At 43.3% G+C, this 26234-nt stretch overlaps 1 protein-coding gene across 1 annotated transcript in view; it reads right to left on the bottom strand.

Moving 5' to 3' along the window:
• The window catches only part of LOC124613600 (neuroendocrine convertase 2), a 1535239-nt gene that overhangs the window by 1190237 nt on the left and 318768 nt on the right, over nt 1-26234 (bottom strand). The gene's annotated exons all lie outside the window — the stretch shown is intronic.

The following is a 26234-nucleotide window of genomic DNA, read 5'->3' on the forward strand; positions in this document are numbered from 1 at the left end:
TTACTTCCAGAATTTCCAAGATTTGCAGACGGTAATCAAAAGTCTTGTAAATGTTTTTAAGGTAAATACTGATACAAATCGTTATGCTTTTGACCTCATTACATCGTTAACAAGACAGTGAATTATGGACCAGTGATACAGCAAGCAGTAGAAAAGTTATACAGCCTACAGCTATACAGACTGTTCCGCCAATTTTACTGCTGCGGAAGTTCCCACTTGATGAGGAATTACTCAAATGAACGCTAGTGGTGTTTCAGCAACTTGCTGCGGATGGAAAATCCACAAAGTTTTAGCGCACTTGCATGTGTTGCAATCTGGAACTATCAACTTGCGAAGTGGAAAATGCTAATGTCCTACTTGGGCACACCCTCCCACAGATTGTGGTATCAGACGAGGACGCGAGTGCCGCGATTACCAGCGGAATGACAAGGCGCACGTGTCGGCCGCTCAAATTGCTTCGTTAACGGGGCGGCGAGTCAACGCAATCTGTGCTGCAAACGAAGGACCCATTGTGACGTAATCTGAGAGCCCGCGGCCGTAAATTGCTGTCCACTGAGTGAAACTAATGAGAACGTGCGGGCCAGGCAGCGCGCCCGATCGGATTCCAAAGTTCAGGGGTGAAGCGTCCGTGCATCACACGCCGTCGCAGGTGCGTGCTGCGTGCGCAACGAGGCCGCAGCCGGAGCGCCGCCGCGTGCCTTGCATGTCCGCTGCTATTCCTGTCGCTTCAGAGCTCCGAATAGCGTGTATACAGTCAGTACTGAACCATGGGGGCTTTCTTGCAATGTATCGATATCACTGTTCTTAAGATATTTGACTAAAATGTTCCGTTGGAGCGCAGCGCCCTCTGGTGTAGCAGCTCCGAGCCTGGTAGCCAGTATGAGCTGAGGAACGATACTGTGACGAGCATTCCATGGGGCCTCTTCGTCGTGATGTTAGCTGTACAGGCGACCAATATTGGGGTCACGTTACCCGGTGTAAATTATTGGGCACCGACGCAGCTTGTGCTGTGATTTATCAGAAAGGCGCCAAGCTATTAGGGCAGTGTTCACTGTCATTTTGGTCTTTCTGTTTGTAGGGTACCGACGCCCTCGTCTCCATGGTATTGGAAGGACAATGCGATTCCAAGACAGACATTTTAGACTTATACATTGGCTGATTTCTTATTACACTACTGGCCATTAAAATTGCTACACCACGAAGATGACGTGATACAGACACGAAATTTAACCGACAGGAAGAAGATGCTGTGATATGCAAATGATTAACTTTTCAGAGCATTCACACAAGGTTGTCGCCGGTGGCGACACCTATAACGTGCTGACATGAGGAAAGTTTCCAACCGATTTCTCGTACACAAACAGCAGTTGACCGGCGTTGCCTGGTAAAACATTGTTGTGATGCCTCGTGTAAGGAGGAGAAATGCGTGCCATCACGTTTCCGACTTTGATAAAGGTCGCATTGTAGCCGATCGCGATTGTTGCTCGAGATCCAATGACTGTTAGCAAAATATGGAATCGGTGGGTTCAGGTGGGTAATACGGAACGCCGTGCGGGATCCCAACTGCCTCGTACCACTAGTAGTCGAGATGACGGGCATCATATCTGCATGGCTGTAACGGATCGTGCAGCCACGCCTCGATCCCTGAGTCAACAGATGGGGACGTTTGCAAGACAACAACCATCTGCACGAACAGTTCAACGGTGTTTGCAGCAGCATGGACTATCAGCTCGGAGACCATGGTTGCAGTTACCCTTGACGCTGCATCACGGACAGGAGCGCCTGCGATGGTGTACTCAACGACGAACCTGGGTGCACGAATGGCAAAACGTCATTTTTTCGGATGAATCCAGGTTCTGTTTACAGCATCATGATGGTCGCATCCGTGTTTGGCGACATCGCCGAGAACGCACATTGGAAGCGTATATTCGTCATCGCCATACTGGTGTATCATCCGTCGTGATGGTATGGGGTGCCATGGGTTACACGTCTCGGTCACCTCTTGTTCGCACTGACGGCACTTTGAACAGTGGACTTTACATTTCAGATGTGTTACGACCCGTGGCTCTACCCTTCATTCGATCCCTACGAAACCCTACATTTCAGCAGGATAATGCACGACCGCATGTTGCAGGTCCTGTACGGGCCTTTCTGGATACAGAAAATGTTCGACTGCTGCCCTAGCCAGCACATTCTCCAGATCTCTCACCAACTGAAAACGTCTGGTCAATGGTGACCGAGCAACTGGCTCGTCACAATACGCCAGTCACTACTCTTGATGAACTGTGGTATCGTGTTGAAGCTGCATGGGCAGCTGTACTTGTACACTGCATCCAAGCTCTGTTTCACTCAATGCCCAGGTGTATCAAGGCCTTTATTACGGCCAGAGGTGGTTGTTCTGGGCACTGATATTTTCAGGACCTATGCACCCAAATTGCGTGAAAATGTAATCACATGTCAGTTCTAGTATCATTTATTTGTCCACTGAATATACTTTTTTCATCTGCATTTCTTCTTGGTGTAGCAATTTTAATAGCCAGTAGTGTATATAATTTCTTTTGCATGTTAACTTTATGTGTCCGTGGGACTTGTGAACCTTTAGCCAGCGTATAGCACCGTATTCCAGAAGAAAGCTTATTTCCAAGGTTGGCGCTGTGCATGACTGTATGCGTTACCTGTTCTTGTCCGCCTCCTATTAATTCTTCCGATTTTTAAATTGCATGATTGATCATGTAATTTTCTATTGGAGGCGCAGTGAAATGTTTAATACTACCAGCTACCGCAGATGTTTGTTTATGTCAGAATGTGTGTAGGTTTTATTATTTTATTGGCCTATTTATAATTTGCTTTTGTTCTTCTGAGTTCCTTGAGGTTATTGGTAATGGCCTATGCTTTCTAAAAAGTTATATAGTGCTTTGTTCTATTTAAGTGGCTCAGATAAATTTTAGTCTGTTCCAGGACACATTGTTCTCTCCGAACCACTATGGACTAACGTTTGTACGGATGAGCTTTGAGTGTCATGCGAGTATCCTTGTGGGTGCTTTATTTGTTTGCTAAAAAGAAAAGAAGTTCTGATCTTACCTGTTCCTGTTCGCATGCTGTTTTATTGCTGAAAGGATTTTGTGAGGTGGCGTTATTTTACAATTAGGAACCGCGCTTACATCCAATACGACATAAGTAAGCCCCTTCAATGATAGAAAAGACGGGTTTGTGCTCCTTCATTAAAAACCTGTACGTGACCGACATCGTCTAGTACACTTAATTTATTGTATAATGTCTGCATGTTGATGTTGGGTGACTGGGGAACAAGCAGAGCTGTGAAACCCGTGGTAGAACGGAAGGACACAGGAAGCTCACACATTCCTTCGGACAATAGGTCGGCACAGCCGCTTCCGGCGCTAACCCCGGGACTCGCCCGTGAGCTGGACCACCTGCAAAACGGGAACGCGTATTCGGCGGGCAGACGTGAGAAGGTGGTCTGGTCGGCCACAAACATACGGCAGCAGGTATTCGCGTACTTTTCTAAGGACATAGAAAGAACTTTCAGAAACTTCGATCTGGATTCTGAACTGCGATTGACCGGCTTTCAGGAACGAGCGCCTTCCGGAAAGAGGATTCGACACCCAAATTTAAGGGGGAGGAAAGACTTAGAGGAGAGAAGAAAAAAAGAGAGAGTCGTCTTGGAGGCCCACGGCAGTCTACTGACGTCTTCGGCTGTAATTTTGGTGAAGTACAATTTTGCTACTATCTCGCTGAAGCGAGAAGTCCTGCGGTTATAGCTTCTGATTATTACGGTGATCTTGCTTGTGTACCGGCGTGGCGGAATAACAATTTACATTGGTGAATCACGTGTTCTACTCCGTTCTGCACTGTGGTTTCACACTGCTCATTGAGATAGCAGTCCCTTCTTGCTATTTAGTACACGGGAGATGTCAGTTACTCCGCGGCTAATCACAGATCGCGAGTACATTATAGGGCAGAGCTAGACAGTTTAAGGGCCAGTATTAATACAGGGAGATTCTGACATTTGTAATCCTTACTTAGTTTCTTTAAATTGTTTTTTATGATGAATAAATGTATTAAAATCACGGCATTTATCCTTTAGTACATAGTGTTTTCCCGGTTCTGGTTCTGGTTGTCTCTTGTGTACATTTTATAACTTATTCGTTAAAAGGGGGACTGGATTTTGTCGGCTTATCCTGACATTCTATCGTATCCACAGGATAAAATTAGGAAACGGGTAGGTTATCACATGACAATTTACATAATTAATGAGAATAACGTACTCCTACTTCGGGACGTATACGTGTCAGGGCAATTTCAGTAACGTTCAAATGCCCATTGCGCAAATTATCACCTGTACGTACTCATGGCGAGTCTACTTCATCAATAGCCAGTAGGAGAAGTGGAGGTACGTTAGAATTATTAAAATTATTTTTGCTGGTTTCTTAAATCTTTTGGTTAACCTATTTTAAAAGCACTTATGTTGTCAAGGTTTTTGGTAAGAGCTCAGATTAATTAATTCTACCTATGATTTATTTATTGCATGCATGGTCGTATGTTGGAATTCTGTCTAATTAAAATTAAATGTGCTGCAGTAAACTGTCATTAACAATCTTTTGTACCACACTGCTGGTACGCATTACCCAGGATCGAACCCCACTTACGTCCCATCGGCTTGCTGAGCCAGTTGTTTACGTCATTTGGAGAACGTACACTCGACAGCTCTCGCCACTGTGTCTTTCGCGCTGTCTCCTTCAACTGCAGCCGCACTACTTAATGTTCTGTTCAAGTTAAGTTTGTACTTGGAATATTTCTGAATTTGTATTCGTTAGCTTGCCGCCTTCACCTTAAGCAAATTTTGATGCACGTTGGGATCCCAACATATATCTTAATCTGTTGTAGCTTAATAATTCTTGGGTTATTGGAAAATGTGTTAAATCTTCAACTAATGTCTGTTTCTGAGCTTAAAATTATCTTGCCCAGACACTTGTGTTAACTTGTTTTTCATTGTTTTAAGTATTGTTTTAGGGATTGTTTTAATCTGTCAAGTGGAAATCATGTTTTATTTTTACCGTTTGGTAATTATGGGCCCTGATCTCTTCTGGTACTGTTTACATTTACGTCTGTGTTTGTTACGTCTTTACTTTTATTTCATTCAGTGTCTTATATAGTGCGTGTCTCCCCTTGTTCTTGTTGTTGTGGTCTTCAGTCCTGAGACTGGTTTGATGCAGCTCTCCATGCTACTCTATCCTGTGCATCCTTCTTCATCTCCCAGTAACCACTGCAGCCTACATCCTTCTGAATCTGCTTAGTGTATTCATCTCTAGGTCTCCCTCTACGATTTTACACTCCACGCTGCCCTCCAACACTAAATTGGTGATCCCTTGATGCCTCAGAACATGTCCTACCAACCGATCCCTTCTTCTAGTCAACTTGTGCCACAGACTCCTCTTCTTCCCAATTCTATTCAATACCTCGTCTTTAGTTATGTGATCTATCCATCTAATCTTCAGCATTATTCTGTTTCGAAAGTTTCTATTCTATTCTTGTCCAAACTATTTATTGTCCACGTTTCACTTCCATACATGGCCACACTCCATACAAATACTTTCAGAAAAGACTTCCTGACGCTTAAATCAATACTCGATGTTAACAAATTTCTCTTCTTCAGAAACGCTTTCTTTGCCATTGCCAGTCTACATTTTACATCCTCTCTACATCGACCATCATCAGTCATTTTGCTCCCCAAATAGCAAAACTCATTTACTACTTTCAGTGTCTCATTTCCTAATCTAATTCCCTCAGCATCACCCAACTTAATTCGACTACATTCCATTATCCTCGTTTTGCTTTTGTTGATGTTCATCTTATATCACACTTTCAAGACACTGTCCATTCCGTTCAACTGCTCTTCCAAGTCCTTTGCTGTCTCTGACAGAATTACAATGTCATCGACGAGTCTCAAAGTTTTTATCTCTTCTCCATGGATTTTAATGCCTACTCCGAACTTTTCTTTTGTTTCCTTTACTGCTTGCTCAATATGCAGATTGAATAGCATCGGGGAGAGGCTATAATCCTGTCCCACTCCCTTCCCAACCACTGCTTCCCTTTCATGTCCCTCGACTCTTATAACTGCCATCTGCTTTCTGTCCAAATTGTAAATAGCCTTTCGCTCCCTGTATTTTACCCCTGCCACCTTCAGAATTTGAAAGAGAGTATTCCAGTCAACATTGTCAAAAGCTTTCTCTAAGTTTACAAATGTTAGAAACTTAGGTTTGCCTTTCCTTAATCTTTCTTCTAAGATAAGTCGTAGGGTCAGTATTGCCTAACGTGTTCCCATATTTCTACGGAATTCAAACTGATCGTCCCCGAGGTCGGCTTCTACCAGTTTTTCCATTCGTCTGTAAAGAATTCGCGTTAGTATTTTGTAGCTGTGACTTATTAAACTGATAGTTCGGTAATTTTCACATCTGTCAACACCTGCTTTCTTTGGGATTGGAATTATTATATTTTTCTTGAAGTCTGAGGGAATTTCGCCTGTCTCATACATCTTACTCACCAGATGGTAGAATTTTGTCAGGACTGGCTCTCCCAAGGCTGTCAGTAGTTCTAATGGAATGTTGGCTACTCCCGAGGCCTTATTTTGACTTAGGTCTTTCAGTGCTCTGTCAAACTCTTCACGCAGTATCATATCTCCCATTTCATCTTCATCTACATCCTCTCCCATTTCCCTAATATTGTCCTCAAGAACATCGCCCTTGTATAGACCCTCTATATATTCCATCCACCTTTCTGCTTTCCCTTCTTTGCTTAGAACTGGGTTTCCATCTGAGCTCTTGACGTTCATGCAAGTGGTTCTCTTTTCTATAAAGGTCTCTTTAATTTTTCTGTAGGCTGTAGGCAGTATCTATCTTACCCCATAGTGCGATAAGCCTCTACATCCTTACATTGGTCCTCTAGCCATCCCTGCTTAGCCATTTTGCACTTCCTGTCGATCTCATTTTTGAGACGTCTTTTTTTCCTTTTTGCCTGCTTCATTTACTGCATTTTTACATTTTCTTCTTTCATCAATTAAATTCAGTATCTCTTCTGTTACCCAAGGATTGCTACTAGCCCTCGTCTTTTTACCTACTTGATCCTCTGCTGCCTTCACTATAACATCCCTCAAAGCTACCCATTCTTCTTCTACTGTATTTCTTTCCCCCTTTCCTGTCAATTGTTCCCTTATGCTCTCCCTGAAACTCTGTACAACTTCTGGTTCTTTCAGTTTATCCAGGTCCCATTTCCTTAAATTCCCACCTTTTTGCAGTTTCTTCAGTTTTAATCTACAGTTCATAACCAATAGATTGTGGTCAGAGTCCACATCTACCCCTGGAAATGTCTTACAATTTAAAACCTGGTTCCTGAATCTGTGTCTTACCATTATATAATCTATCTGAAACCTTCTAGTATCTCCAGGGATCTTCCATGTATACAACCTTCTTTCATAATTATTGAACCAAGTGTTAGCTATGATTAAGTTATGCTCTGTGCAAATTTCTACCAGGCGGCTTCGTCTTTCATTTCTTAGCCCTAATCCATATTCACCTACTACGTTTCTTTCTCTTCCTTTTCCTACTGTTGAATTCCAGTCACCCATGACTATTAAATTTTCGTCTCCCTTCACTACCTGAATAATTTCCTTTATCTCATCATACATTTCATGAATTTCTTCATCATCTACAGAGCTAGTTGGCATATAAACTTGTACTACTGTAGTAGGCGTTGGCTTCGTGTCTATCTTAGCCACAATATTGCGTTCACTATGCTGTTTGTAGTAGCTTACCCGCACTCCTATTTTTTATCCATTATTAAACCTACTCCTGCATTACCCCTATTTGAATTTGTATTTATAACCCTGTATTCACCTGACCAAAAGTCTTGTTCCTCCTGCCACCGAACCTCACTAATTCCCACTATATCTAACTTAAACCTATCCATTTCCCTTTTTAAATTTTCTAACCTACCTGCCCGATTAAGGGATCTTACATTCCACGCTCCGATCCGTAGAACGCCAGTTTTCTTTCTCCTGATAACGGCGTCCTCTTGAGTATTCCCCGCTCGGAGATCCGAATGGGGGACTATTTTACCTACGGAATATTTTACCCAAGAGGATGCCATCATCATTTAATCATACAGTAAAGCTGCATGCCCTCGGGAAAAATTAAGGCTGTAGTTTCCCCTTGCCTTCAGTCGTTCGCAGTACCACAACAGCAAGGCCGTTTTGGTTAGCGTTACAAGATCAGTCAATCATCCAGACTGTTGCCCCTGCAACTACTGAAAAGGCTGCTACCCCTCTTCAGGAACCACACGTTTCTCTGGCCTCTCAACAGATACCCCTCCGTTGTGGTTGTACCTACGGTACAGCTATCTGTATCGTCGAGGCACGCAAGCCTCCCCATCAACGGCAAGGTCCATAGTTCATGGTGGGGTCTCCCCTTAAGGAATATAAAGTCATCCTGAATTAAATTTTCTGTAAATTATTTAAACTGTCACTGAATTTTAAATGAGAGTCTCATTGTTTGGCCGTTTGATTAATCAAAAAAATAAAAGCTTAACTGGCTACAATGTAATTGAAACTGTGTAAAATAAATTTGTGTTCTACCAGTGAATGAAGTGTGTAAAATCCCCACAGGACCGGTCCTTTCCGATTTTCCTTCCTGGCTGCATTAAGAGGCCTTAATTATCAGCATTTCTAGCACCTGGTCTAGAGATGAGAAATAAGTTCAGTATACTCACTTTAAACTGATCAGTCGGTCATATGACATCGCCTCCAAACTGGCGGCCTCCGTACGTTTGGAGACTTGACTCTGTAAGTCTACACCGCCATCCAACTAGCTGATGATGATGTTTGGTTTTGTGGGATGCTCAACTGCGCGGTCATCAGCGCCCTTAGAAGCTCCCAACTTGACACAGTCCAATCTAGTCACTGTCACGAATGATGATGAGGATGGAATGAGGACAACACAAACACTCAGTCCCCGGGAAGAGAAAATCCCCAACCTGGCCGGATCTAACAAACTGAAAAAATCGTTGAGTCTCTTGTAGGACACAAGTGGACTATATCAGTGTGGAAAGGAGAGCAAGTACACGAGTTCGCAATTATAGCAGAGGACGCACGACATTGCCGCTATATGCATTATAGACAAGTACAATGGATTACTGATCGGTTAGCAGTCAATATGTTTATACAGGGTATAATTTTAAGTTGACAAACCAGAATAACTCGAAAAATAAGCTTCACACGAAAATATGTATAGAATCCAAAGTTGATTATTTTCGAGGGTGACATCTGCTGGTGCTAAAATTAGCCCGCTACCCCAGCCCCCTAGGGATGAGGTGGGAGGCAACTTTAAAATTTCAAATGGGAACCCCAATTTTTTATTGTAGAATCAGATTCTACATAATAAAACTACGTATATTTTGTCTTAAACATTTGTTTTTGTTCTTTGTAGTTGGTGCTGTAATTCAAGAAACCCATGTTCTCATTATTGCGTGGAAAATGGTTATGGATAAATAAAAAATACTTATTTACTTCGTAAATTTTGATCCGCTAAAACTAAAACTCTCCCTCTCTCCCCATAGGGTGCGGTTTGAGAGAGAGGAATTAGGTTTTTACAGATGTTGACCCAAACACTGGTTTAATTTTTTCCGCAGATTTGGATAAGTGGGGTACCTTTAAGTACTATAGCTGGTGGAGAGTGTGTCAGCAAGACCAGCATAGATGTCCTGGTGTACAAAGAAGTGTTTCATTGTGATCCATCGTTCCAACACTGCAGAAGTCACAGCTGTGTACGGCCGACCGGCACGTCGCAGATCGGACAGGTTTGTAAGACCTGGTGGCAATGATGACAGACGCCTCACCCAATGACTCACCATGCTTTTGGTCACTTTCCGCTCTTCAAAGATATTCTGTAAGCGCCAGTGAATATCTGCGATGCCCTGGTTTTCCACCAATAGAAACTCAGTGACAGCTCTCTGCTTGGAACGCACCTCCGTTACAGACGGTATGTTGAACGTTACGTATAGCGCCGCCACCTATGGGAACTTCGTGGATCCGTAGGAGCTGAAGTCAGGACGAGAAAAAAAAGTATTTCCTTACGTATTGGACGCCTATCGTAATCGCAGCAGCAACAATGTGAGAGGGAAAGAAGGTGAATGAGAGAGGAGGGATCCGGCTGAAATTATTAGTACTCGTACTTTACCGGGGTCAAGATCTAAAAACACATTCTCCAGCCTATCAGGTAGAGAATGAAACGTGTTGAAGAAACAAAAGAAACATAAGAACTTCGTTAAGATGGTGATACGCGAAGTTTGCAAAATGGAGATACGCGAAGTTTGTGGGATGGTAGTGTTGACGTGGGAGGCCGACGTCGTGCGCGAGTGGCAAGTTGTGGATGCGCGCACTTGGCCGCCTTCGCTCGGCAGGGGGAGATGTGGGCGGCCTGATGCATTCAGGCGCAGGGCGGACGCGTTATTTTATCGTCAGAGCGGGCCGTAAAACGTCAGTGTGCGGATTTACAGCCAGAGCTGAAGCCAGCCAGGTGTACAGGGAAAGCGGCGCATCTCCTGCGGACGCGGCCTGTCGGGTGCCGAAAACCCGCGCCAGAGCCAGTAAAGCCAGGCGAGGCTGCAGGCACCTCCCTCATGCCAGCACTGCTTGCCACGCTTTACGACCCGGAATTACTTTTTAATAAATCTGCCACAACGAAGATATATGTAATAGTGAAATTTGAAACAAGCACACACCGTTCTATACGTAAAGCTATTTTCTCGTAGTTCACTTATACACAAGTGCGAAAAACATGTTGTACACATCTCCTTCTCCACCATCTCTTCGTTCATCTCCTCCTCCAACTCCCCGTACATTTCCTTCACGTCTCTCTCTCACAATATCCTGCTCCACCTCCCTCTGTCCATGTCCTACTTCCACCCTCTCTGTGCATCCCCTCCTTTACTGCTTGTCCTTCTGCTTCTTCCAACGTCTCCCTTACCCTGTCCCTGTGTCCCCTTTCTGTTCATTTCCTAATGCCTTCATCTCTCTTTCGATCATTTTCTACAACCTTATCCATCTCCTCCTGTCTCTCTCTCTCCCCTCTCCCTATCCATTTCCAGCTCCCCACATCATCTCCCCTCTAGCCCCCATTCGCCGTCCATCTCCTCGTCCTCTTCCCATCCATCCCCTCCTCCAGCCTCTCTTTATCCCTGTTTTCCTTTCCCTATGTTCATCATCTCCATCCGACCATCACCTCCTCCCGCCTCTCAGTCCATAACATTTTCCCCTCACTCACCCCATCTCTCCCACGTCCTCCTACTATTTCTGCCTTTCTCCTCCATCTCTTTGTCCATCTTCTTCTGTCCCTCTATCCCCATTCGTCGCCTCCTGCCCCATCTCTCTGCCCTTGTCTTCCTTTATCCATCTCTAACTTCCTTGAGCCATATCAACCTGCATGTGTAGCTGCTGCAAAATAGATAGATAACGCAGGTTGCTTCTATTCCTACAACACACCTATCGTGCAGGGCAGTCTGCGTATTAGGAGCTTGAAAAACTTTCTTTGCCCTGCAAAGAAGGTCGATAAGGCAGGCTGACACTACTCAATCGCAACACACCAGTCATGTTGGGCAGCCTACTTGTGGCAGGCTGGGAAACCGTTCTTGCTCATGATGTGTAAGGTACCATGCACAGGAGGTAGATAAGACAGATGTGTCATGAGGGAATATTATAAGCCTATCACGCAGGACAGCCTATACAGCAGGGACTGAGAAAACACATTTATGCCTATGTATTGGCACCTATTGGCGCTAGGAGGTTATAAAACCCCCTGTCGTGAGGCCTGTTGTTTCTGTGTCAAATTTGGTTGAATTCGATCCAGGGCTTCGGAGGAGATCCCAGACATTCAAACATATATTCTGATTTATACGCTTCTGGGCCCTGTATGGTATATAAATTGCGCGAATCTGCATCCAGATAAGTTCTAGTGCATATGAGAGGGTCCTTAGCACGACAACACTTAGCGTGGAAGAATGAGTGCTTTAATGCCTTCCTGCGTGCTGTATTTAGTCTAATTTTGTCTTCATGGTCCTTACATGAGTGCTACAAGGGCATTTTTTAAAATCTCTGATTGGTCTCGAAATGGAAAGAATAGATGAAAATAAAAATGTTTTATTTGAAACCTTTAGCTGCACCTTCCAGCTGCTTCTCCACATAGTTGCTGCTGCAATTTAGACATTTCACACGTGGTGCCAACTTCTCATTAGCCTCATCATAGAGGACAGCCATCTGTGATCTCTGCCAATTCATAAGCTGGTCTGCAGCTCATTGTCTGCGTCAAAATGCTGTCCTGAAAGTCAGCAGTTCATGTAAACGAAGAGATGAAAATCAGAGCCAGCCAAGTCAGGAGGATGTGATGAAACACTTCCCACCGAGAGCTATGCAGAAGGGTGTTTGTTGCCTCTGCAGCGTGTGGCCGACAATTGTCATGAGGAAGGAAACGCATCACAGTTACGTAAAAACCCTCAGTATGGAAGTACGTGCTGCGAGGCGCCTTATGAGCCCACTTTGTTCTCAGAGCTGAAGAGTGAGACATGACGATGGGATTTTAGAGACACTGAAAACAATCTGTGCAAAGCTTCATCGGATTTTCACCATAGTTTTAATTTCGCCACAGATTGGAGGTTGAAAAAAAAAAGCCCTCTTTCGTAGGGAGATGAAGAATGCCTCTTCACTTAATACGGGTCTTTGAAATCTGGTCATCAGGATTACACGGAATAACATGCGAAGTTTTTTCAAAATTTCAGTCACCCTGTAACGCCACAAACCTGGCAAGGATCATCACGATTCGCGACGTGCATTTGTCCATTAACAAAGAAAGAAAGCTGAAGTAATAAAAAATAACTACATATTATTGCAGACTCTGTACACATTTTTGATGGCTGATTCACTGGCGAACTATTTTGCTTCGTAGTTACCCCGTCATTAAATGCGAATATATCTCTGATTAAAAATTCAGAACGAAGAGAGGTTGTAACAGATAGCTTGCTGATAGACTATACCGAGGAGCAGCGTGCTGAAATCTGCACTGTCTGAGAAAAAAGTGAATCGTCCTTTTGACAAGGGTGAACGTCAATGTCACTTTGTACATGCGCACTCCATCGATGGATATGTAATCCATTAGAGTTGCAATTCTCCTTGAAAAGTGTAATCTTCAGCAGAGTGCATTATTGTTGTTTGTGTTTAGTTACCAGGTCTGTTAGGATATACAAATTGCGTTAATAGCGTCAGATGTTGAGTGATTCCCGTGAGGTTCACGAAATGCTACATTTGCGTGTGACACGGCATTATCATTGACACAGTTTGAAAGGGATCTCGTTGGCGGTCTCCAGTTGGCTGGATAGCCGAATAGTGCAGTATGGAGATTTGTGGGGGAATTTTAGTGTGACAGTCGGCCGATGCTGGGCTGTGTGGATATTTGAGGGCAGGCAGGCTTGTCGTCAAAGGGTCCGATCAACTATGTCTGACTACCACAAGGGAGGCTCACCATATTGTATACCAAGCATACCGTAACCCATTAACAGCTGCCTCTGCCATCCAAGAAAAACTAATGGCCTCCACGCAACATTCTGTGTCATTCCGCAGTATTAGTTACAAACGAGCAGGAGCCCGATTATGGAATTACTATTCCATTCGTAGGCTACCGTTAACATAACACCATGGGCTGCGTTTGGTGTCATTCAGCGGCCGGGAAGCATGGACTAGAATGGTGTCATCGCGGCTCAACACTACCCTGTGTCACCGTCGTCGACGAGTATGATGGCGACCTGTGGAGAGGTTCCATATATCCGCAGCGGTAGTCTCCTGTATTGGTAGGACTTCCGGTGGCGGCTGGCAGTGTGACAGTATCGTACTGCCATTTTTCAACAGGACAGTGCGCGTCCACACATGGCGCGAGTGTCTATGAACTGTCTGCGTGATGCTGATTTGCCGGTCGGAGTGGCCGTGCGGTTCTGGGCGCTACAGTTCGGAACCGAGCGACCAGTCCGGTCGCAGGTTCGAATCCTGCCTCGGGCATGGATGTGTGTGATGTCCTTAGGTTAGTTAGGTTTAATTAGTTCTAAGTTCTAGGCGACTGATGACCTCAGAAGTTAAGTCGCATAGTGCTCAGAGCCATTTGAATTTGAACCGTGATACTGATTTACTTTCGTGGCCATCAAGGTTCCCACATGTGCCCCTCATAGAACGTGTGTGGGACCATCGGGGACATCAACTCTATCACAGCGCCAATATCAAGGATATCAAGGACCACTTACAACAGCTGTAGGCAATCTTGCTTCAGGAGAGAGTACAACGGCATTGTGACTTCCTTCCCAATTGGGTCAGAGCACATTGCATGCATCCAGGCCAGAGAGGGTGCAAAGTCATGCTGTTAACTGAACACATACTGTCAAGTTCTGTGTAAATTTTATTCCATTTTGTAATCACTGAAATATCACATAGCCTTTCAACCCGTGAACTTCCATTTCGTTTCCTCCTCCCCTTCTGGATCCTTTACTTTTGCTGTCAGGCAAATTCGGAGGCAACCGTTTTCGAAGGATTTGATTATTTGCTCAATAAGGTGGCAACCCTGAGATGCAGACAATTCCACGGCTCCTTTTCTTCCTAGAGGAGGTGCAGTGCTACAGTGCGGCAGGGTATCGAGGGTTAGAGTCTTTGCACGAGAAAAGACCTCCACGGAAAAAAAGTGTCTGTTCTCTATGTCCCAGCAGGCAGTCTGAACCGCTGCCCTTCCCACAAATTGGTACCAGTCTATTTTTGAGGTCGGAAGCGCATCAGTAGGCGGACGCTCATATGCCATAAAATTTGTGAGTACAGCCGTACCCACCTCACCCTTAGGCAGCTTTTCTTTGGACCAAGAGTTTCAACAAAGTGATTCCGACTTGCACGCGATTTACTCTCAGCACTATCTGCCTTAAGTCAGACTAACGTCTGTCCGCTCATTACCTTGAGTAGCGGTCAGGAATGTCGATCACGGATAGGCATCACCGTTTACAACAGGCGAGTGTGAACACGTCGCCTATAGCAGTGAGACGATACACTCTGGCAAATGGTAAGCCATTATGGCAACCACCCCCTTCTCGTCACCTTGACGGCTACCTCATCGTTTCAGGCCTCTCTGTAACATGACAAGATTCTCACGGGAATCAACGCTCTTTTGTACATGAACTCAAGAGTTCGTTGAAGTTCTTTTCATAACTACGTATGTTGATTTTTACATTCATCTATTACTATCTCTGAAGGTCAGTAGTTGATCTGGTTAGGCTGCTTCCGCCTATATGTGTGTACATCCCAGGAGGATTTCCCCGTTTTAGTTATAGTTGTATGACCTGCCCACTTTCCTCAGTCTCATGATTAATTTTATCCCGGTAGGAATTATGTTGATAGACTTCCAAGGTCGGAATTGAATTACATCTCCATTGAAATTCCTCGAAGTATCCAAATGTACGCCCAAGAGGCAGTCAGTTGCTATGGCTTGAGAACCCTGTGGTGGGCCGTTTACAACCTGCCACACTGAGCTTAAATATCAAGAGGGGGGGGGGGGGGGACGGGGGGGACGGGTGCGGTGAAGTTACAATGCTCTTCCACGAGTCAGACGAAGCTGCGATCAATCGTACCGCCTTTCTTTGTATTCAGTTACTATCCCTTGTTAGTCTTATGGTATGGGTCCCACGCACTTCAACGATGAGGTACACAAGTAATTCGTAAGCAGTCTCCTATGGACATCCAGGTATTTCTCGGAAAATGACTTGAATGATTCCAACTGTGAAACATTGACATTGTAGTCGTATGATACTTTCATAAGTTCTGTGAAGTGCTCGGTTTTACATTTATGTACGTTTTGATTACGTTGCACCGCTTTGCACCGAAATCTTATGAAGAATCGATTGGAAATTTCTGCAGATTTTTTTCAGACAGTAGTTCATTACAGATGTCGACAACATCTGCGACAAATCTGAGGTTTTTTTTTCACTATGGGACTTAACATTTGTGGTCATCAGTCCCCTAGAACTTAGAACTACTTAAACCTAACTAACCTAAGGACATCACACACATCCACGCCCGAGGCAGGATTCGAACCTGCGACCGTAGCGGTCACGCAGTTCCGGACTAAAGCGCCTAGACTCGCACGGCCACACCGGCCGGCTCTGAGGTTGTTACTAATAGTGTCTGCCACGTCATTAACACACGATACGAGCAACTATGGTCCCAAAACACTTCCCTGGACAGTTCTGAAGTTACTTTCGCGTAAGCCCGCCCGTTGAGCCGTGCGGTCTAAAGTACTGCTTTTCGGGCGGGAAGGCGTGCCGGTGTTCTCCAAGAGACGAAAATGAATGATACAGGAAATAAAATATTTGGTGAATATACCTAACTTACATCAGGGTGACTAAACGTGTAAGAGCAAGGACAGGGGTATCAATCGTAGTACATCACGAACTGAAAGGTAGCATAAAGAAATGTCAAGAAGTATACTAAACGAGCAGATTATGTCCATTGTACTGAAGAAGGATAGACGCACTAATAACGTAATCAAAAACTGCTTTTTAGAAAGATGCGAGGAATGTTGTGGCATTAATAGACGGAAAGCGAGATACCTTATTGTAGACTTTACTGCTTGTCCATGAAAGACAAGAAAACAGCGAAGTTGTAGGAAGATATGGGAAGAAAACAAAGAACGAAAATGGCAAAAGGTTGGTTGATTTAATGGAGCGCACTCATTAAGAATACAGAACGGCTACTTTTCTCACAAGGAAATACACAGATATACATGGGCGCATTTTTCATGGAATTTAAGGTCCATAATAGACCGTGTAATATAATTTCAAAATACAAAATTAAAGACGCAATATATTATACCCTACAGAACTGCAGAATGTGGATCATACCATCTTATAATCAAAGTCAGAGTTCTTGTAAATTATAAGAAAAGCAACACCCACTGTAAGAATGAAGAGAACAGTAAAATAATTGAAACACTTAGATGTACTTGGGAAGTTTACAACAAGATTCTGTGAAATTCCTACACTATTCGAGGTTGGCTTATTAATTGAACAGTATTAGGGACATCAATGAATCAACGGCAGCAGTTTTGTACAGTGAGATGAGAGCTTATTTTCATAGTGCAGCAGGAGAGGCCTTAGAAATAAAGGATTGCTCTAAGAGTATGAACCCTGAATGGTGGACAAAAGCTAGTGAGGAAATAGTGAAAGAGGAGAAACAACTATACCACTAGTGCTTAAGTACACAGGACAGTGGGTATAGGAAGTGCTATGCAAGATGCAACTGAGGTCAGAATATAAATTTCAAGAGCAAAGGATGTGATGTGGGACGAAAAGTGGGAGCAGGTCAATCGATATATAGGGGATATCAAAGTAAGACACGCCTGGAAAACAATAAAATACCTTAGAGCAGATAAAGTAGAAAACTCCAATGTTCCAATCATTAGTGTAGGGGAATGCGAGGACCATTACAAAAAGCTATTGACAGGGAACAGAAATGAGTGCAAAAAAGCAATAGGTAAGCTGTGAATCAGCATGTGGAACCAGTGACACGGAATGGAGTTGAAAGAGACTATCAAGTGAATGGAACAATACATCCGCTGCTCTGGAAGACGTTCACGTGTAGTTAGTGTATACACGGATCTAGTATTTTATGGGAAATGCTGGCAAGCTTCTTTAATAGATTGATGAGGAATAGTGCTACCAAAAGATTTTAACAGTTCTGTAATAAGTTCCATTCACGAAGAGCCATCATTCTAATAATTATAGAGGCTTCAGTTCAACCAACTCGATAGGAAGGTTGTAAGGTTCGATTCTGAGAAAAAGAAACCAAGCAGGACTTGTAGCCATCTAAGACCAGAGTGGATTTCTAGCAGACACATCGTGTATTGATAAAGTATTCTCTTTTCACCAATTGACAGGAAAAGATCTGAAGGAAGTCTGGAAACACATTAAGTATTCACATATCATATGACAATGCCCACTAACACGCTGTTAGAAAAACCGGAACTATATGCCACTGACACGTTATACATAAGAAATATATGCAACACATATAAAGATGTGCACGGAAGAATAAGGGTACGACCTATCACATCAAAATCGTTTAAAATAAAATAAGGATTGAAACAGGGCTGTTCTTTATCCCCAACATTATTCTGCGGAACTGGAGAGATAAAGCATTAGAACGGGAATTCACTTAAAAGACCACAATTTCTTATTCGCAGATGATCAGGTGGTGGTTATGATGGATGAAGAAGATATCTCCTATATGGTGAAAGAATTAATCTCTACATATAAAAGTAAATGTCCAGATTTGACTCATATCCCAGCCCAGACCGCTAAGGACAGCAACTTGAAATTAGAGAGGGTGTCAATCTTATGTTGCTGGGCATCGTTTAAGTAGTGATTGTTCGAAATTCTACCCCTAATGGTGTGAAATAGGAGATGAAATGCTTTCTGAAAATATGACGCTATTAAGGCAATTTTGAAGCTATAACTACGGATAGTGGTTTCTCGTTCAGAAATGAAAAAATATGTGTTTCTGCGTTTTTGGAACTTCAAATCCTAAAGGGGTGACACAGGGGATGAAAAGTTTTATAAAAACATTTCATTATGAAAGCATTTTTAAAGCTAAAGCTATGAAAATTCCTATTGACTTGCCGGTTAGAAATAAAAAATGCGTCTTTCAGTTTTTAATTTTTTGTTTATTTTATTTTAATCCTCAAGAGGGTAAAATAGGGGACGAAAATTTTTAAGGAAATATTTCGTTATGAAAGCATTTTTGAAGCTAAATCTATGAAAATTTGTATTTGGCTTCTTGGTGTTACGGGATAAGTTTCTATGAAAATGGCACCACAATAATCTCAAATGACAGTACAAACAAAAACCTCCGACTCCGGCTAACAGAACAGCTTCTTGGTCAGAAGACCTTTCGAAAAAGACCAAGCTTCTATGGCTTTAATTAGCGTAGAAATATTAGATGGTGTTTCAATTTCTGAACTAAATCAATGAAAGTTATTTAAGAGTCATCACGACAATTCGGATTTGCCAGAAAAAGAAAATGATGTTTAATTCATTAATTTTCCAGTACTCGTAATGTATGTTTAAAAAAGTATTTTTATTGTAATACAGAAATTCAGTCAAATTTTCAGAAAAATGTGCGTTCAAATCTTATACGAAAGATTGCTTTATCAAATTTTAATACCCCTCCTGCAGTTTAGTTTGCGTCGACTAGATACACTGTTTCCACACTTTGTAGATTTACCCATGAGCAGTGAGCATAACAATATACAAAATCGATTAAAGAAAAACAAAAAAATCTGTGGAGAAATGTAACCGTCGATAAAATGCCCAGGAATTATAATTAATAAGGACAGAACATATCAAGATGAGTTGAGAAATAGACTGAGCTCAGAAAGTAACGGAAAAACAAAACTTCGCTCCACTTATGTGGTCCACAAAAATCGCTTAATGACGAAACTTAATATACTTAAAGCCATTATTGTGCAAATTACTTTCTATGGTTCGGAGAGCGGGACGATTTAGAGAAGAAGCTGCAGAGATAGACTATCATACAATCAAAGAAATCTTGCTTGGAAAAAGCAAATGAGGATGTGGCGTAAACAACTCACTAGAAAGTACCGTAATGGATTAAACAGAACGCAGAGAAGTTTCTTGGTTTTGGACACTTAATGATAATGCGATAAGAAATAATACCCAAAAATATGAAACTTCCTGGCAGATTAAAACTGTGTGCCCGACCGAGACTCGAACTCGGGACCTTTGCCTTTCGCGGGCAAGTGCAAAGGTCCCGAGTTCGAGTCTCGGTCGGGCACACAGTTTTAATCTGCCAGGAAGTTTCATATCAGCGCACACTCCGCTGCAGAGTGAAAATCTCATTCTGGACCCAAAAATATATTTGAATATAGACCGACAAACAGAAGACGCAGAGGAAACCCCAATAAAGTGAAGTCAGAGGATAGAAAGGATAGAAAACACATAAAATAGGTTATTATGGAGACTGAGATGCGGGATGCGGCAGGAGCCGCACGACGCCACCGATATACAGGGTGACACAGCGGAGACAGGCCATACAAAACATATTCAGAATGAATAAATATGTCGATGTGTGGTTTTCGCCAAGTTATAGCGCCCAATATGGCGAATTTACTGAAGTTCACAAGCATCTTTTACTGTTTATAGTTGCCAAATTACGACAGTGACATGTTTTTTCTTAATGTAACTTTCTACTTTTTTCCGTGGAGTTTGAAAGAAGCTTCTAAGATAACTTCAACGACTTAACATGTGTCAGACTTGATCAAATAGTATCAAGAAAACAGCGCCGCAAACCACCTTCCCGCCATCAGGAGAAGTGGTTCCACAAACGTCTGCCCTGTTATACCAAATGTGAGGGAGCACGTAACTCAGATACGGTTCGTGTGTTTGTTATCGCGGTTGTCATACCAAGTGCCCAAAATGTTGACCTTGAGCATTGCTATAAAGCGGTTCTGGACAAACATTACTGTATGTTGAATCTTATTACATTTTTGCGAATATCGTAGAAAGAAATGTAAATGGGGCCAGAATCTGAAAAAAATTTAGTTAATACTCCGTAAGCATCCACCGGAGACCTCGAGTCCATCACACCAAAATAATCAAAAAATATTCTTGAATAATCACCGAATTTTTTTCGGTGGTTTTCAGGTTCCAGTCTATGTATCTAGGGGTACACTATATCTTCTGCAACTAGAAGGTTGACATCACTGATTTCATTAATATCGAAACTCGTAGGTGATGGTACTGAGATCAGTGGTATATATCGCTCCGTCGAGGAATTCTCAGATTCAAAACAGCGAAATGTAACCCCAGTAGACAAAGATGGCGGCCAATTGAGCTGCATTAATAATGACTCGGCGCGAATTCACATGCATGACTTCAAACGCTATAGGCAAATAACAAAGGTTAATATTTACCTGAAACTCAAAAGATTTTCATTCTTAAATATGGGAGGGAGGGGAGGGTGGATAGCAAGGAAGAATACTGGGGACGTTGAAGAAGAAAACGAAGAATACTTACAGACATTATGAATGAACGTAAAGTGACCAAAAAAGCGTCAATTAAGAGAAGCAGAATTCAGGTCGGAATAACGATAGAGACAGGAAAGAGCTCCATCGAAAGCACGATTTTTGTGAAAACAGTTGGTTAATTGAGAGCTTGTAGTGGTTCCGAAATTTACTAGTACATCCTTCACTCAGGTCATCCATCGAGGAAAACATTATGATTTCCAAACAAGCCCAATAATAATCAAGACTAATGGACAACTTCAACATTTAAAAATGTAAATGAATGTTTGTTGAAAAGTAGTGACTGGTTCTCTGCAAACAGGCTCTGGATTTTTCTGAGGCAAAACACAATATAGGCCATTCACAACTACACCATCAGAAATAATTAATGAGCTTAAATCAGTAAATGAAACACAAAATTCTAAGTTCTCAGATTGATTTCCAATGTTTTCAGCATAAACAGCTAAGCTCTGCACCTTAAAACAGCAGAATTTCGACATGAGAACACCAAAACGATGACTCAGTTTTTCTATTGTCACTCACAGAAACATGCAAGAAGAACAAAATGTAGTGTCCGTTGTGCATTATTTTACAGATAGGTCTTTACGTAGTTGGACAATATTGACATCAGTTTCACAGTATATTTATACCGTTATGATATCTGTTGTCACAAATTAACAGCAATAGGGAAACAAAAGTAACACTTATAGGTACTATACTAGATGGATAAACGACATACACTATTAACTGCTCAGCCTTAGTGAGCCGCAGAAAGGAAGGTATCCATCCTTACCGGGTGATGTAAAGATTATCTAATCGATAGTAAAATTAACTCTAAACATTCACTGTAATCATATAAGCTTAACAGCTCGTACATCCAAGTTGCTGGACGAGTTGGTGCGGAGAAAAGAGTATGGCAGCTTGAGTCATTCTGTGTACCGTAAACCTACACACACGGGCTTACAGACACAAGCTGTCACCATCCTGACCAGCAAAGTGATTAACAAAGAGGAATGCTCGTTTTAGGATGTGCCGGCGGTGTTTCTTCGAAAATAGGAAGATTATTGGAGAAACATAAAGTTAAATGCGTCTTTCGTCCACCAACGAAAGTCAGAGCTCTTTTTGGCTCAGTGAAAGATTATCTTTGTGTAAGAAGGTCTGGTGCCTATAAGATTCCCTGTAGCTGCGGGATGTCATACGTTGGACAAACTTGTCGCACCGTGGTGGACAGATGTTTCGAATATCGACGCCACACACGTCTGGAGAGAAATCTGCAGCGGCCAAGCATTGGCTCAGTACAGGACATTTTCCGGAATATAAAAACTCGGAAATACTGTCGTCTTCGTACTGAGCCATCGTTATTAAAAAAGCAGTAGAAATTCGCAAGCCGGCTACTTTACTTAACAGGGACACAGGGTACCAACTTAGCACGTCATGGTATCCAGCGTTGGCCATGTTAAAATCACAGCGATCATGAGAAAGAACCGATGGTTGTACGAGGGATGACGCTGCGGCAGCGACGTATGTATTTGGTTGACAACGCCGAGGACGGTCCCTTTCCATCGCAGACACGTCTGTCGCCAGGCGGCTCCCGACAGAGGGCGTTGTGGCGGCCGACGGCAGCGCACAGTATTTCATCTTCTGACAGGTGACGTAGCTGTCTCTCTCGCTGCCGATCTGCATATTTGCGCTATTGGTCACCGGAATTTGCTGCGTTCGTCCCTGCGCAGTTTCTTCTCTGACTGTCATAAATAGGAGGCTTCCGAACAGCCTGAGCAGTGTGTTCGCTGCATCTGAAGATGTCGGTCAGTCGCGCCGCCGAAATATTGTGCAGTTTTCACAACGAGAACAGTATTTACGACATAATATACAGATGAATGGAAAAGAGAATTAAGGATGTCGACCAGTTTGGCTTAAGGAATGGTAAAAGCACCCGAGAGGCAATTCTGATGTTGCGGTTGGTGACGGAAGCAACACTAAAGATAAATCAAGATGCATTCACAAGATTTGTCGAACTGGAAAAAGCTTTTGACAGCAAATGGTGCAAAGTGTTTGAAATTCTGGGAAAAATAGGGGTAACGTAAAGTAAAAGATGGGTACGTAATAAAGAAGGGTATACAATATGTACAAGAAACAAGAGGGGAGAAAAAGAATGAAAGACCAAGAAATAACGTGTTTGGATTAAGAGGGTGTAAGGCAAGGATGTAGTGTTTCGCCCGTGCTGTTCAATCTGTACATCGAAGAAGCAATGACGGAAACAAAAGAAAGTTTCGAGAGTGGAATTAAAATTGAAGGTGAAAGGATGTCAGTGATAAGATTCGCTAATGACATTGCTACCCTCAGTGACAGTGAAGAAGGATTACAGGATCTGTTGAATGGAATGAACAGTTCAGTGAGTACAGAATATGGAGAGTGGATCTAAGAAAGACGGAAGTGATGGGAAGAGGAAGAAATAGGAACACCGATAAACTTAAAATTGAGATTGGTGACCATCAAGTAGATGAAATTAAGTTGTTCTGCTGCCGAGGTAGCAAAATAACCCATGATGGACAGAGCAAGGAGGACATCAAAATCAGACTTGCACAGGCAAAAAAGACATTCCTAGCTCTAATTTCAGGAAGAAATTTCTGAGAAAATATGTTTGGAAAGCAGCTTTGTAGTGAAACACGGACAGTGGGAAAACCGGAATAGAAGAGAATCGAAGCATTTGAGATGTGGTGTTACAGACAAATGGTGAAAATTAGATTGACTGGTAGGGTAGGGAATGAGGAGGTTCTCCGCAGCGTCAAATGGCTCTAAGCACTATGGGACTTAACATCTGAGGTCATCAGAACTACTTAAACCTAACTAACCTAAGAACGTCACACACATTCATGCCCGAGGCAGGTTTCGAACCTGCGTCCAGAGCAGTAGTGCGGTTCCGGACTGAAGTGCCTAGAACCGCTCGGCCACAGTGGCCGGCTCCGCAGCATCGTCGATGAAATGAATACTAGGAAGACACTGACAAGAAGAAGGGAGCCGATGGCAGGACAAGTGCTAAGGCAGCAGGAAATAACTTCCATGGTATTAGAGGGAACAGTAGGAAGCTATTGGAGCTGTAGTTTGCAAGTGCCTCACTGAGATGAAGAAGCTGACAGAGGAGAGGAATTCGTAGCAGGCCGCGTCAAAACAGTCAAATGTCTGATGACTCAAAAGAGAGAGAGAGAGAGAGAGAGAGACAGAGAGAGAGAGTAGCTTGACAGCTAATTATAAACCAGCAAAGAAATATTTGTTTACGAAGATTTTAATGTCGTGAGTGGTCCACTACCCTCACACAGTAATAAACAGATGTTATGACAACCCTCTCCGAGTAAGCACGCTGAATTCGCCATTTTCCGAATCTCTTGTGTTTTATTGTACACCAGAGAGATGCGGCCGACGTCAGACGTGCTGACAAAGAGGAGGAAACCCATCACCGCAGCCGTCGCAAATACCGCGAGAAGACAGCAGCTACTCCGCTAGCCGCGTCAAACCGCCTCGTGCCTTGGTGCACATTCCGCGGACGCCGGCGTAACACAGGAGGAGCGCGGAATGCGGCACCGCGAGGAAATGGCGCAGCAGCAGCCGCTGCTCCTGATAGGCGCCTCTCCTGCGTATAGCAGCGGCAGCCCAGAGAAAAGCGTGGCCGGCGGCAATTTGGCTCCCGAGAGATAGGGCGGTACGGGGCGTCTCCGTGGAGGCTGACATGCGTGCTCTTCTGACGCTCCCGGGCTGCGCGCGCGTCGCCTTGTGCTGTGGGAATTCGCCAGCCGCACGTGGAAATGCTAAATACATATCTTTAAAAAACTTCCTTGTGATAGGCGATGTCCTGGTGATCTCTTGCTAGTATTAGGTGACCAAGAAAAAGTCTGAATGCACTGCTGGTGTCATGCAGTAGTTTTTCAAGTCCGTTGCGTAAATGATGTAAAACCGCAATTAAAAAGACAAAGCAAATCGGAATAATTTATCCACGTCAGTTATTTGTCAGTCCCAGTAATTTCCAAAATTTCTCTAATGCTTGTTATATTTTCGTACTGAATTGTATGTTCGCATAAATAAGAAGGCTCTGAGGAAGCTTATTGCAATGAGCTTTAAGCGAGCGAGAGGACGTTGTAGATAATAAAAGCCGGTGAGTGAAACTGCCGTCATCAGAGTTTACAGGAAGCCCACAAGCACATGGGGAAGGGCCCTCATTGAATGGTCAGACTCGCCGTGATTTGATGGACGCCACCCTCGGCGCCGGACGCTAAGAGTCGCAATACATATTGCATCTCCGTCGGAATCTGTTTTTGACCATTTGTTTGTGGAACGGGAATGTGCGCTGTTTTCGGTAGCTTCCTGCATGAACTCTAGAAATGAAAATGAAATGATCGTGTGGGATTTATTGGCCGGGATATCCCCTTCGGGGTTAGGCCATCGTATTACAAGTCTTTTTAGCTGACGCCACTTCGGCGAGATTGCGTGTCAATGATGATGAAGGACACACAACACCCAGTCCCCTGCCGGGAATCGATCTCTGGCCTCCTGGCGTGGTAGGCGGTGACGCTAACGCTGCGCTATGGAGGTGCTAGAGAGAACGGTTGACAGTTATATTTCGTCGAAATACAAAGACCACTAAAAATAACATCTGAGATTGGAAAGAGTGAAAGGAAAGTTTAGGACGCCTTCGAAGAGTGTGGGACACTGTCACCGACCTCAGGACTTGTAAGACAACATGTTGAACGCTATGTGACAACCGCTGTAATTGGGTAACATAAATAATTGTAAGTGAGGGGGATAGAGGGAGAGACGCGGCTGTGAATACTGAAGTTCATCCTCAGTGGCTGTAGACAGAGAAAGAAAGAGTGTAGGACATAGATTTTCAGCGCCAAGTGTTACTAAATTTGTCATTGGTAAAGCGCTTTAAATGAGAGTAATGCAGCCCAGCATCTTTAAAACAACGTTTCACGGGTCGGCGTTTGGATTATTTATTGTTCAGGCAATCAAGTTACGTGATGCAAGAGAAATGCAGAACCCCAAGCCCTCTTTGTAGGAAGCAGTCGGCATAAAACTACTCGG

The sequence above is a fragment of the Schistocerca americana genome, chromosome 4 (assembly GCF_021461395.2).
Source record: "Schistocerca americana isolate TAMUIC-IGC-003095 chromosome 4, iqSchAmer2.1, whole genome shotgun sequence".
NCBI classification, from domain to species: Eukaryota; Metazoa; Arthropoda; class Insecta; order Orthoptera; family Acrididae; genus Schistocerca; species Schistocerca americana.